This window comes from Herpailurus yagouaroundi, unplaced genomic scaffold (assembly GCF_014898765.1).
Source record: "Herpailurus yagouaroundi ecotype Mexico unplaced genomic scaffold, PumYag 67681, whole genome shotgun sequence".
Lineage (NCBI taxonomy): Eukaryota > Metazoa > Chordata > Mammalia > Carnivora > Felidae > Herpailurus > Herpailurus yagouaroundi.
This window is the reverse complement of record NW_024420481.1, coordinates 4,183,368-4,195,730: the sequence shown is the minus strand read 5'-3', so window position 1 is coordinate 4,195,730 and position 12,363 is coordinate 4,183,368. Positions and strand designations below refer to the sequence as shown.

The window sequence follows — 12,363 nt, the reverse complement described above, 5'->3', positions numbered from 1 at the left end:
GCTTCTGCTGGGGCAGCCGCAGCCGTTGCTGCCGCCGCCGCCGCCGCTTCTGGGCGGGGAACAGAGGCCAAAGGGAGTCCCGTGCAGGGGCAGAGGGCGCAGGCGGTGCGTGGTGGGGAGGGGGCCGTCCTGGGGGCGGGGGCAGGCGGGGGGTGGAGCCCCCGACGGGGGGCGGTACGAGCCCGGACGACGACGACGAAGAGCCCCGGGGGCCGGGTGCATGGAGGACGAGGTGCTGGGAGAAGGAAGGGGGGGTGGGTCCCGCGACGGGCCTCGTGGGCTTGGCTCCTCGAGGTTCTGCTTCGGGACAGAGTCCTGCAGGGGCGCCCAGAGGCCCGGGTAGGGACAGGGAGGTGAATTGGACGGTGGAGGGGGCCCTCCTCGCCGGGGTCCCGCCGAGGGGAAGGCTGGGCCAGAGGGACGTCCGGGGTAAGTCTGGGAGGAGCCGACCGCACCTCGGCTGGGGATTTCGTGTTATGGAGGGGCGGGAGATTGTTGTAGGGAAAGATGTGGTAGAGGGGAAAGGAAGAGGGAAGCACACTGCAAACCCGGGAGGCCAACAGCCCAGGCCATGGAGGTGCCCTTCTATTCCGCCTGCACCTCCCACCTCCCCCAGTGGAAGCACTGTTTTTGTTTTATTGTTTTGAAATTTTCAGTGTTGGCTGTAGGAAGCTGTCGATGTGGTGGTGATACTTATTCATTCTTGGTGTCTTCTAGAGTAGATAGTAAGGACAGGCGTCACTTGGCGAGGACACGTCTTAGCCCAGGGTTTAGGGGCTGTTTACGCAAGAGTGGGACGAGGTCCTGACAACTTCGTGCGACAGCTGAATACTCAGGGCAGTTTGGAGGTCGTTCTCATAGCGTAGAAGTGGAATGTAATTGCAAAAATCTTTGGTGAGACTTCTGGGGGTGCAGTTGTAGGTTAGCGTTACCCTGGTTGGCCGCATGGTCCGTTCAACTTAGAAGGCTATTTCTCAAAGTCACACTGCCCAACGTTGGGGAGATGAACAGGGGACGCATTTGGTGTCGGAAGTGGATTAGGTTGATAATAAAATCCCAAGGTTGGAAGGGACTTTAAAGGTCATCTCATTCTCTGTTTACCTGACCTGTCCTTGAATGTTAGGATAGGGGGAACTTTGTTTTGGGGGAGATGGAGCAGGGTTTAGGGGTACTCAAATTGAATGGTGATGTCACCAGGTGGTACTGAAGAGGACAGTACACAGGAAAGAAATTTGGAGGACTCCACTGGGGATTAAATGGGATAACTCAATCCCCCAAATCACCCAGAAGCTTCAAATAGAAGCAAAAGGTTGGGAGAGCAACATGTAAAATTTTGATGGAGTAGCAAAATTAGTAGGAAGGACTGGGGGAGCTAGGAGGAGCAGGGGGCTTGATGACTCAAGTTCAGAGAATCTGAAGGTTGATAGAGTTTAGAAGGGACATGGTTGTTTTGACTAAGCCACGTGCTGTTGATAGGCAGGCTCATCTTTTGATAAGGCAACTGGAGCGGCTGCCTTTGGGATAGATGGGGAGGACAAGAGGCACAGGCCATGGGACACAGAGCCTTACTCAAATTGACTTGGAGACAGCTGGCCCTGTTACTAGCTATGCAGCAAGGGTAGGATTCTTTATGTTCTGGCTCTGAGAATCATTGATGGAGGAAGGGGTTAAGGAGGACTGTTTCTTTAGAATAGACCATAAGGAAAAGACAGCAAATTATTGGGATAGGGCAGAGGAAAGCTAAGTCCCTGGAAAGTTCTGTGGTTGGAGTCTGGATTGGGCAGGGTGGAGGGGAGTTCCAGAGGAAATGGTGGCTGCACCAAGGGCACTTGGAGATCTGGCTGTTTTGATTACTGAGAGCTGGTAGGACATCTGACTCTCAGTGGCCTAGACTTTTTTGGGAAGCAAAGGGTTTCCTCCAGGGGTCTGTTTGCCTTATTCCTGCTGCAGTTTACTACATAGGAAAAAAATGTTTAGCACAGGTGGCAGAGAATCTCACATGATGAGTCTGGATTATGGGTTTCAGAGAGGGGCTTCTTTTAGGGGAGCAGAATTATGGGAGAAAAAGACTTGAATACCAGAAAGAAGGAAGGCAAAAACAAAAGTCAGGAAGAGGGTTGTTTAGGCAGTGGAAGGGGGAAAAATGATCATTGCTGGTTTCAGGTCAGGGTCAACTAAGGAAAAAGTGGAACCTTGAAATCTCCAGGCTAATGTTTTCCAAAGTAAAGTTTGAAGAACCCTTAAGACTCTTTACACTTCCATACTAGAATCACTAGGTTTGGTGCAAGAGATAGGACCATCTTGAGTAAAAATAGGGTTAGAGAGAAACTGGCATGTAGGAAGAAAATACACATATTTACCCATAGGGAAATAGAGAATTTAGAGATAGTATATAGGGTAAAAAAATGCAGGATGTAAAAGAGGGTGGAATAATGAGGCAAAGGAGGAAGGTGTTTACTTAGATGTCATCTGGAACTAGGGTCAGAGAAGGTAAAAAATTGCCTTTGATAGCCATTGCCCTGGGAGGGCCCAGGAAGCAGAGGTTAGCTGAGATCCAGGGCTTACAAGTCTAAGCATTAGTTGTAAAATTAAGGCTAAAATAAAGATACTGAATGGGGGAAGGAATTCACAGACCTAAGTACAATGGCCTTGAAAGAAGGAGAAAGTGGGAATACACCAGTTTTTCCAGTCTGCAAGTGGGAGGAATCCTAAGATATAGGGAGGTGAATTATGGAAATTCCAGAGTGAAACAGGATAAAGAACAGTGGCCTTAGAGCCTTGGGCCAGAATTGGAGGGTGGGGTGGGGGCATGGAGGAGAGACACTAATCATGGGTTGGACATCTGGACTGGTTCATTGATTCTAGGCTGAGAGCTCCATTTGAGATGGAATAGAATGGCCACAGTGGGGTAGAGAGCTGTTTTCCAGCGTTAGCCAGCATCTGGGATTGAGAGAGGAGGAGTTCATGGTTAAGTTGGGTGGGAAAGTGAACACTAACAGAGAGAGGGCTGGGGAAAGTGGAAATTGTTGGGGTAAAACAGACGGGAAAGGGGAGAAGCCACTGAGAATTACATAAGGGGGGAAGGAAGACCCTAGACCTTTGAGTTTTCAAAAGGAAAGGAAATTTCTTAATGCCGGAGCTCCAGTTAGGTATGAGTCTATGCTTGGCAGAGGGTTTAGCATCAGGATGGCCAAAGAGGGGGGTAATAAGAAGTAACCTACCTCTTGGCCACTAGGATGCTAGTACAGTATTTTATGTAGTCTCACATACTAACTAGGCTTTATTAATGTCAGTTTTGGAATGGTTATCTTTAAAGTAATGTAGAAACTGTTCTTTTTCTAAATTGTACCCTTTCCACTGTTCATAACTTGAAAGCAGTATTTTATGATGAAAACTTTCTTTGGTGAACTGAAGTTGAAATCTGGTCAAGAGTAAAATTTAACTCTGTTTCTATTCCCATAATTCAAATGTGCTGTTCTGTTTCCCTCTTTTTCTTTTTTAAGCAGAAGCCACCCTTTCCCCATAAAACATTAAAACATGGATAATTGTTTGTAAAGTGGCTGCAGGCTGCACGTCAAGGTCATAGTTTCCCTGGTCAGTGAATTGTGATGAATTTGAAGAGTGATGATTTATTATTTGTAAAATGTGATAATTTTCAGATTTACTCGTGGAGAGTATGTGAGGCAGGATACGTCTTCATTTGGATTTTAAGAAGATCTTAAGTTTAGTGTCTGTGAAGAATTGAGAGTACTGAGGGGCAGCAAAGCTTTGTGTTTCAGGCTTCTTTACCGACTGTCAGCTAAGAAACAAAATTTGGTTACCTCATTGCTAAGGTATGTCTAGAAATCTTAGTGTTAGTGCCATTTAAGGGTATAGTCAAGTTTTGTTATAATGTTGGTGTCTGGGGACAAGAAAAACAAGCAGACTTTCATTTTTCCAAGTTCTATGGAAAAGTGCACTGTACGTGACTCTGATCCCCGGATGAGTCAATGCACTCTATACCTGATCCATGAGATGATTAGGTGTCTCATGATGACAGGTCTTTACTCAGTTTAACTTGATCGCACCTTGTGTAGGTTAGTATCTTGCAGTGGTTCTCAAACTTTGGTGTGTCTCAGAATTAGCTGGAGGGCTTTGGAGACATACTGCCTTAAGTTAGAGTCCTTGCTCTTCTACTTCCTGGCTGTGTGGTAGAAGCAAACTACTGAACTTTCTTGAGCCTCAATGTTTTCATCTATAAAATGGAGATGATAATCCCAGTCTCACAGGGCTATGAGGATTGCACAAGATGATATATACATGGCAGACCAGCTCCATAGCAGGAGTCCAGTAAATGGCATCCATTATTACATTATGATCTAGTTTTGCTTGTTCAATGGAGTCCTATGACCTTTTATATTTCTCTATGCCACATGGTGGCAAAATAAAAACTATCCACAGCTCCTGAGCACTCCCACATATCTTGATTCTCTGTGCTCTTTCTCCATATTCCTGTTGTATTAGTACATGTTTAGCATTTACAATGTGGTAGGAAGGAATAACTTGGCTCACCACTGCATTATTGCATCCACCTTTGAGGTGGAAGGTGGCAGTTTCTCCAACAGCTGTGCTGTAACACTGCTCACTCAGGATTTTAGGGCAGAAACTGAAGAGTCTATATCTAGTTGAAACTTCAGGGGACATTTTGGGCCACGACCCAAACCTAGTTTACTAGGGTGACATTTTAAAAAACGATTGCTTTCTGAAAAGGGCTGCTGTGTTTAATTACAACTGGTTGGGCTTTCCAGATGTCTCTAACATCTGGAAGTTCTATAAAGGCTGGTAGATAGAGCCTGGGTCTTGCATGGCTCTATGACAAGGATGTTCATCAGCAATTGGATGGGAGAAAGCATGTCTCGAATACCTCAGGTATCACCAGACCAAACTTCTGAACACCAAAAAAAGGGGGGGGGGCTGTAAAATAGAGATCCTCTCTGCAGCCAGAGTGGACTTTGATGCCAACAGTCAGCTATGCCAATATAAGGAGAGAGTAATAGCTGGCCAATTTAAAACAGTAGATCAGTTAACAAATTAATAATTTCTTTTTTGGCTTGGAAATGTATTATTAATCTCTACCTGCCCCCACCCCCCAGCAGATTTACCGTCCTATTTATATTTTGCTTCAGCAGATATTAAAAGGAGTTGTTCCCTGAGTATACACATACTGTAAGTAGCAGTAGGCAGTCCATAAGTTGGCTGGGTTTAAAAATTAGCTGTGGCTAAACTACACTCAAATAATTGGAAGTTGACTTTGTTGTTTTGCCCTGGCCCCATTTTATTTCTGATTGTCTTTATTGTGGAAGTAAAGAAAAGACAGAAGAGAAAGGCTGGTAGATAGAGCCTGGGTAGATAGAGTCTTCCTTTGTAAGAGACCAAAGGAAGTAAAAGGCATCCACAGACCCAGTGCTTTTTATGCGGGATTCTTGGTTTCCATATGACCTAGAGAGGATTTTAGTTTTTCCCAGTAGTTTATTTACTGAGCACATATTGTATGCCTTGTATCATGCTCGACACTATTGGGAGTGGATGTTAAATTTTTTTTTTTAACGTTTATTTATTTTTGGGACAGAGAGAGACAGAGCACGAACAGGGGAGGGGCAGAGAGAGAGGGAGACACAGAATCGGAAGCAGGCTCCAGGCTCCAAGCCATCAGCCCAGAGCCTGACGCGGGGCTCGAACTCACGGACCGCGAGATCATGACCTGGCTGAAGTCGGACGCTTAACTGACTGCGCCACCCAGGCGCCCCAGGGAGTGGATGTTAAAAGAAGTAGAAAATATCCTTGCTAGCCTTGGGGAGCCGATAGCATATATACACTCTATATGTGTACCTTTGAATGAGTAATGTACATATATGTGTATATAGATATACACGTGTATACTCTATATGTATACCTTTGAACGACTAATTTATTTTGTTATTTTTTTAAGTTTATTTAAGAGAGAGACAGCACGAGCAGGGAGGGGCAGAGAGAGAGGGAGAGAGAGAGAATCCTAAGCAGGCTCCGCACTGTCATTATGTAGCCCAATGCCAGGCTCAAACTCATGAACTGTGAGATCATGATCTGAGCTGAAGTGCAAGAGTCAGGCGTTCAACTGACTGAGCCACCCAGGGGCCCTGAATGAGTAATTTATGTAAAATGAGTTGAGCCCCTAGTCTGGAATGAGAGAATAGAAAAAATAGTGTGGTAATGGCCTTTCCAAATATTTGTGTGAGAGGTCCAAGACACTTAAAAAAAAAGGCACAAGTTTAGTGAGGAGGAAACCTCTTTAGATGAAGAATTCCGTATCATGAATGCAGTATACCGAAATGGAGACACCCAAGGGCCACTCTCACAGTCCATAGCATGGAAGACACAGAAGCATCATGAAAGGGATTCAGATCTCAGATTACAATGATTCAACTTTGGAGTGTGAAAGACACACCAAATATTCACATGGTTCTGCTGAAGACCAAGACGGAGGAAAGTCAACTCTTATTTTTTTTTTGATCTAGAGGAAATAAGTGCTTTTAAAAAAAAGACCCTAGTTACTTACCATGCCATTTTGAGGTGGCTCTGCATTTTGAAAAAGACTGATTAATTTCATGATGATCGCTTAGGCTTTCTAGATATTGGTGACATTTAGAAGTTGTATAGAATCTTGTGACTAGATCCTAGGTTTAGTATAAAGCTATGATGAGGTGTTTTCCTTAAATGGAGTAAAATTATTTTCCTGCAGCAGGAGATGCAAGTACTATTTGAATAACAGGGAAAAAGTATGGTAGTGGATAGAAAAGCTAAATGGACTGGTGGTATGAAAATGTGAGAGATTAAAACTTTTGCTTTTGCCTCCTTCATGGTTGGAATTGATTACCTTTGGTCCTGTTAAGTGCTTTTGTGCTATTCTCAATTTTATTTTATTGTTATTTTTTTTTAAGTAAGCTCCACACCCAACATGGGGCTTGAACTCATGACCCTGAGATCCAGAGTCATACGCTCTACCAACTGAGCCAGCCAGGCACCTCCTATTCTCAGTTTTAAGTAGGGACTCCTTTATTTCTATTTTGCAGATGGCATAATAAGTGTACCTAATGAGGTACCTGAGATGGCTAACAAATAGGGGCTGAAAATGCTCTCCCAAATACACCCCCGCCAATTTAGGCTGTAGATACTAGACTATATCACTCTTCAAGGGTGTTGCTGCTGTGTGAATAGATGACTCTGAATGGATTTTGGCAGTTTTTAAACATCAAGTTTCTGACTGAGTGTAGATCCAGCACTAGTGGGGAGATTAAGAATGGTATGGTTTGGATTGGAAAGGGTTTGGGTGGTAATATTCACTGAAGAGCCCCAGGGAGATTGCAAGCCCTGGTCACTCCATCCAAAGGTCTAGCCTACCAAGGTGATTGCTTTGTAGGTAACTACATTCATTTGAATGAGTAAGCTCTCATGTGTTTAACAGGTAGTTAAAATTCTTTTGTATCCAGTCTCATAAATGTTTATAGGCCAGGGTTTTAAATGTGGAGGTACCAAGGTGTCTATGAAGGTGTCCATGCTATAGCCATGTGCAGGCAACTACTTAGTCTTCTCGCTAAATACAGGAATTAATGTATCTGAGAACACGATGCAATGTCTCCTATAAGACTTATCCCTTGGGGTACAACCAGTAGAAATATTTGGGTAGAAAAAACCCTCAGGGTAACTAGAGAGTGCTACAATGGATTAGTCAGGCAAAAGGCTGGGATGAACAGTACAAAGGGCCCCTTCCTCCTTTCAGTTGCCCAGCAGATTATTTCCAGTTGATTTTGTGTGTGTGTGTGTGGGGGGGGGGGTGTGGGTGTGTGGTAGCATGTAGTGATAGAGGAGCCTGTTTGCATGAAGGGAAGCAAAGTAAAGTGATTGGGGCTTGTATAAGGGACTCTTGAGTTTCAGGGAAGGGGATATTTGGTTAATGGTACAGAAGGTGAGGGGATATGGATATTAGAGGGAAAGCCTGTGGAGAATATTAGAACACCTTTATATGGGAAATCCTTAGATTAGGACAATTTGCACTGGGAGAACTTCCTCATTAGGGGGTGAGGTTTGGGATATATGATTAGATGGAGATAAATGAGTTGAGGGTGCATGGTCAGGTGCGGCTCAAGCCTAGGGTTTGGATTCTGGAGCCAGAAGGTTGTGTGGGCCAGGGTTAGGTAAGATCTCATGATCCCTTTTGCAGCTCCATCCTGGCCCTGGAAATGTCATGGCAAAATTCTGGCTTCCACGCTGAAATATTCCACGCTGGTCACTGGCCCCAAATCTATCTTTTTCTAGACCTCAATGGTGGGGCCCCTTAGGGCCAGGGCCCTGGCTAGGGTTAAGGTTAGGTCCCTGGAGGCAACAGGGGCTGAACCTCCAGCAGCTCAGTGGTCTCCCCAGAGGGCTGAGTGGAGGGGAGGACTGAGTAGAAGGCATGTGGAAGAAGGCAGAGAGCAACAAGGAAGGTAAGATCTGTGGTAGGGGCTCCATATCTAAAAACCAGGTAAAGTTATCTTTGTTGAGTATGTGTACACTTTCCTACTGAAAACTGATTTTGTGGGGGTGCCTGGGTGGCTCAGTCGGTTAAGTGTCCGACTTTGGCTTAGGTCATGATCTCATGGTCTGTGAGTTCAAGCCCCGTATCAGGCTGTCTGCTTATCCAGTGCAGAGCCTGCTTTGGATCTTCTGTCTCTCTGTTTCTCTGCCCCCTCCCCTGCTCACATGCTCTCTAGCTCTCTCAAAAATAAATAAACATTAAAAAAAAAACCCACTGATTTTGAGACCTTTTGACCTCTTTCTGAAGGCATTTCAGTGGTTAGGTGGGAGTCCTGGCCTCTTCCCCTTGGCCCATTGGATGTCTCTTGGAAATCCTTGGGGTTGTTTTAGCTGCTGCTTTTCCCAAAGTGGGGTAATGGCCTGGCCTCTCCTTTGATTCCATGAAGTTTGAATGTGAATATCTCTGACTTATGGGAGCTTTACCCAGAACTCTAGATTTCTGTTGGAGCAATAGGTCCCAAAGTTGGTTTTCTTTACACATTAGTCATCACTGGCCCAACCCTCCTTCTTAAACTGTCTACTGGCCACGCCTATCCTCTTGAGGACAGATTCAGGGCCAGGCTTCAAGAAGAATATTTTCCGGCTCTTTCATTTCTTAAAATCATAATTGCTTCCAGGTCACCAGACAATGTGAACCAAAAGAAGCCTGGGAGAGTACTACCAGATTTAGTTTAAGTGAGACCTTCTTAATCTTGAACTTCTCATTTATTGGCTAGATATTAAGAGTCCAACCATGAACAAATGGGAAAGGTTTCATGCTATGTGTAAAGGGCCTGGTTGTATCCTGTATGTTGTTCTGCACATAAGGGGTCTTTGGCCACAAAGGAAGCTACATGATTCTGAGGAACTTGTTCAGTGGACAAACACCCTGTCTGGCCATTTTCAAGGTTAATGTTTTACCAAGGTAAAAGACATTTTGTCAGATAGATGCTGTATTACCTCCTTTCGTGTCCTTCTCTTCCTCATATGCACAATGACCATACTTTTGCTTGTAGTTGTTGTGAAATCTGCTTGTTTTGGCATCTTCATTTCAAAACAGAACAGAAAATGTCTACCCAATCTGTAAAATCTTCTTTGAGATTTTAGTGCTGCCTATCCCCCGTTACCAGCTCCCCCTAACCCTGACTTGGATTATAATTTGATGTTCTTCCCCTTTTGATAACATATTCTCTCTAAACTTTTTAAAATGTCTGTGTTAAGTGCTTCCCCACAGTGTTTCAGTTTGGCCCATGATGGTGAAATATTTCAGGTTCCCCTATTTCATTTTTTCTTTTGGTTGTTTTATTCTGTGGGCCTCTCTGTTATGCCTTTCACACCTGCCCTTGTCTTCTGGCGGTTATTTTTTTCTTTTGAATTTTTGATGGGGGGAAAGCTCTCTGCCTCATTATGGTTTGTCTTCTACTACCTGCTTGCCCTCAGCTTAGCTGCTATTTTCACCATTTTAAAGTTATTGTTCTCCTATTAGTCCATTTTCTCTTTGGTTTCCCCTGTTTTGTAATGTAGTGATTATGTCTGACTGCCTCCTCTCTGCTGTCCACTTGCTGGATTCATGCCCTTGGATCTTGGTCAGCCCTCCTTAAGTGTGCATTGGTATGCCTGCTTAATCAAAACATTGTATTTATTTATTTTTTCAGCCCCACTATCACTTTGGGTTGGCAGAGCATGTGCTCTTCTTTGTTCTCACTCTGAATTGGATGTGTCTTTTGAGTTTTCCCCCCCCAAAGTAGGGATTGCTCACTGTGGTCCCACTGCCTTGCAGGCAGTGACCGGCATTTGATTCTGGGGCCATGCAGCTGTTCATTTCTTAACAATTACATGGTTGCGGTATCTGGGAAAATCCTTTGAGGTATTTCATATCCTTGTGCCTGTGCTTCCCGGGTCACATTGGGATTACCAGGTTTCTTCCAAGTTCCTTTTAGGAACTTTGCCTTTAGCCTTTGATGTGATGGTTCCCATCACAGAGAGCAAGACACACAGATTGAGAATGCACACCACACACGAATGCAGGCTTTGTAAGCAAAAGCAAGTCAGTACACAAGTGTGTATGCCAGCGGAACCTACCAAGGGTGGTGTGTGTAAGGTTTTTCTGTTTTGCTCACCTCTCTTGAAAAGCAGTGTACGGTGGAGTGGTTACTAATTTGATTGGACATGGTAATGATGAAACGACACCCTGGGCCTACCAGATCAGAATCTCCAGGGCTGAGACTAATGAATCTGTATTTTGAACAAGCTCTTTGGTGATTCTGACTTGGGAAACATTGGTGTACGTTGGCCATCTGGACTCCTCCGGTCCTGTGGACATTGACGCCATCAGTGCCTCTTTGGAAGTTCCCTTTGCTTACTCTCTGGCTCCGGAGGACCAATTTTGCCTTCTTGTGTAGACCACTTAGCTCACTGCCCTCTTGCCCTTGCTTTCTGCCTCTCCCCTCCCCTCCTCCGCAAAGGCTACAGTTAATAGCAGCGGTAGGCCTTACATAGGAAGAGGGGCTGAGGAATTCATAACAGAAGAGTGGGAAGCCAAGAGTTAAGCAAATATTCTATCTTCTGGATCTCATGAAAATAGGGGTGCCTTTAGGTAGTCCTAAAATGTGTGATATTATCTGGTAATTATTTTGGTTTTTTCTTGGTTTTCTTGTTGTTGTTATTTTTGCTTTGAGGGGTCTAAAAACTCCTTTATCTAGGTGATGATATTTTATGTGTTGTGTTTTCAAATGCCAGGCCTCATTCTCCCCTCTGATTTCTGTCCCAGGCACTACAAACTACTAATCCCCTCTAAATAGAACAAAAATAAACCCAAGAGTGAAAAAGCAGTGGTGACTTGACTTATATCTGCTGCCTACAGATATTCAGATAGGCACTAAACTCAAACTTTGTGTTAAAATTCATCTTGTGGCAAGTGTAACCCCCTTCATTGCCTGATTTATTCTAATGCTTCATAGGGAGAAAAGATTTTTAAAAAGTACCTGGTGTGTCAGTCAACAGGCTGAGCTGTTGTTTCTTAAACTGGGATATTCCAAGTTAGTCTAAGAAAAAGTCACAACTTGATTGACCAGGATGTTCAGGGATGGGATGGGATCCTGGTGAACTGATATGAAACAGACAGTCCATCCATTTGTCTTACCCCTTGTTGAAATCTTTCTAAAATCATGCGTTAACCCACATAGCTGTCTTAGGAATGTTAAGGATAGTAGGATAGTTTTTAGAAAAAGGTAAAATCATGAGTCTTATATAGATGTAAAAATGAACATGTGTTAAAGATTTTATTTTACTCATTAATCAGCCAGGGAACCAGACAGATGTTCTAGCTGGTTCAGAGAAAAAGTCCAAAAGCACAAATTTATATGGAGTAAAGGAATTGAATTGCAAATGGAGGCAAAACTGGTTTTTCCACAATGGGGAGGGAAGTCACTCCAAACTCTATGGGACAATACAGAGTTTGCATATCCATCAGTTACCTGCAATTTACAGAGGGGCAAAACAACTCAAAGACAATGGACTATGCTGGAATCATGCTGCTGCAAACGACGTGCTATAGGTAACGCATAGTGTTTTCACTGAAGTCCAGCCTTCTTTCCTATAGTAACTAAGCACAAGGGACACTTTTGGGGGGGTTGATTTTCCTTGTAATTTCTCAAGGTCATCACCTCAATTCTCCTCCAGGATTCACTTCCATATAACACTCATTTACTGAAGTACTTACCATATGTAAGACATTGCAGAGGAACCAGAGACAGAAAAGAGGATATTTCTTACCTTAAGTAGCTTGATTGG

At 44.1% G+C, this 12,363-nt stretch overlaps 1 protein-coding gene and 1 non-coding gene across 9 annotated transcripts in view; one reads left to right on the top strand and one right to left on the bottom strand.

The window, feature by feature from the left end:
- BCORL1 (BCL6 corepressor like 1) overlaps positions 1 to 12,363 on the top strand; it is a 63,842-nt gene that overhangs the window by 3,450 nt on the left and 48,029 nt on the right. Inside the window, exon 1 of one of the 8 annotated variants that reach the window (XM_040468120.1) lies at positions 10,302 to 12,127. The exons of the other annotated variants lie outside the window; for them this stretch is intronic. The gene's annotated coding sequence lies outside the window, so the exon portion shown is untranslated. Of the gene's footprint in view, positions 1 to 10,301; positions 12,128 to 12,363 lie in introns of those variants that run through there. 8 annotated transcript variants of the gene reach the window in all.
- TRNAQ-CUG (transfer RNA glutamine (anticodon CUG)) lies at positions 6,966 to 7,038 on the bottom strand. Its single transcript has one exon. It is a non-coding gene; the product is annotated as a tRNA-Gln (tRNA).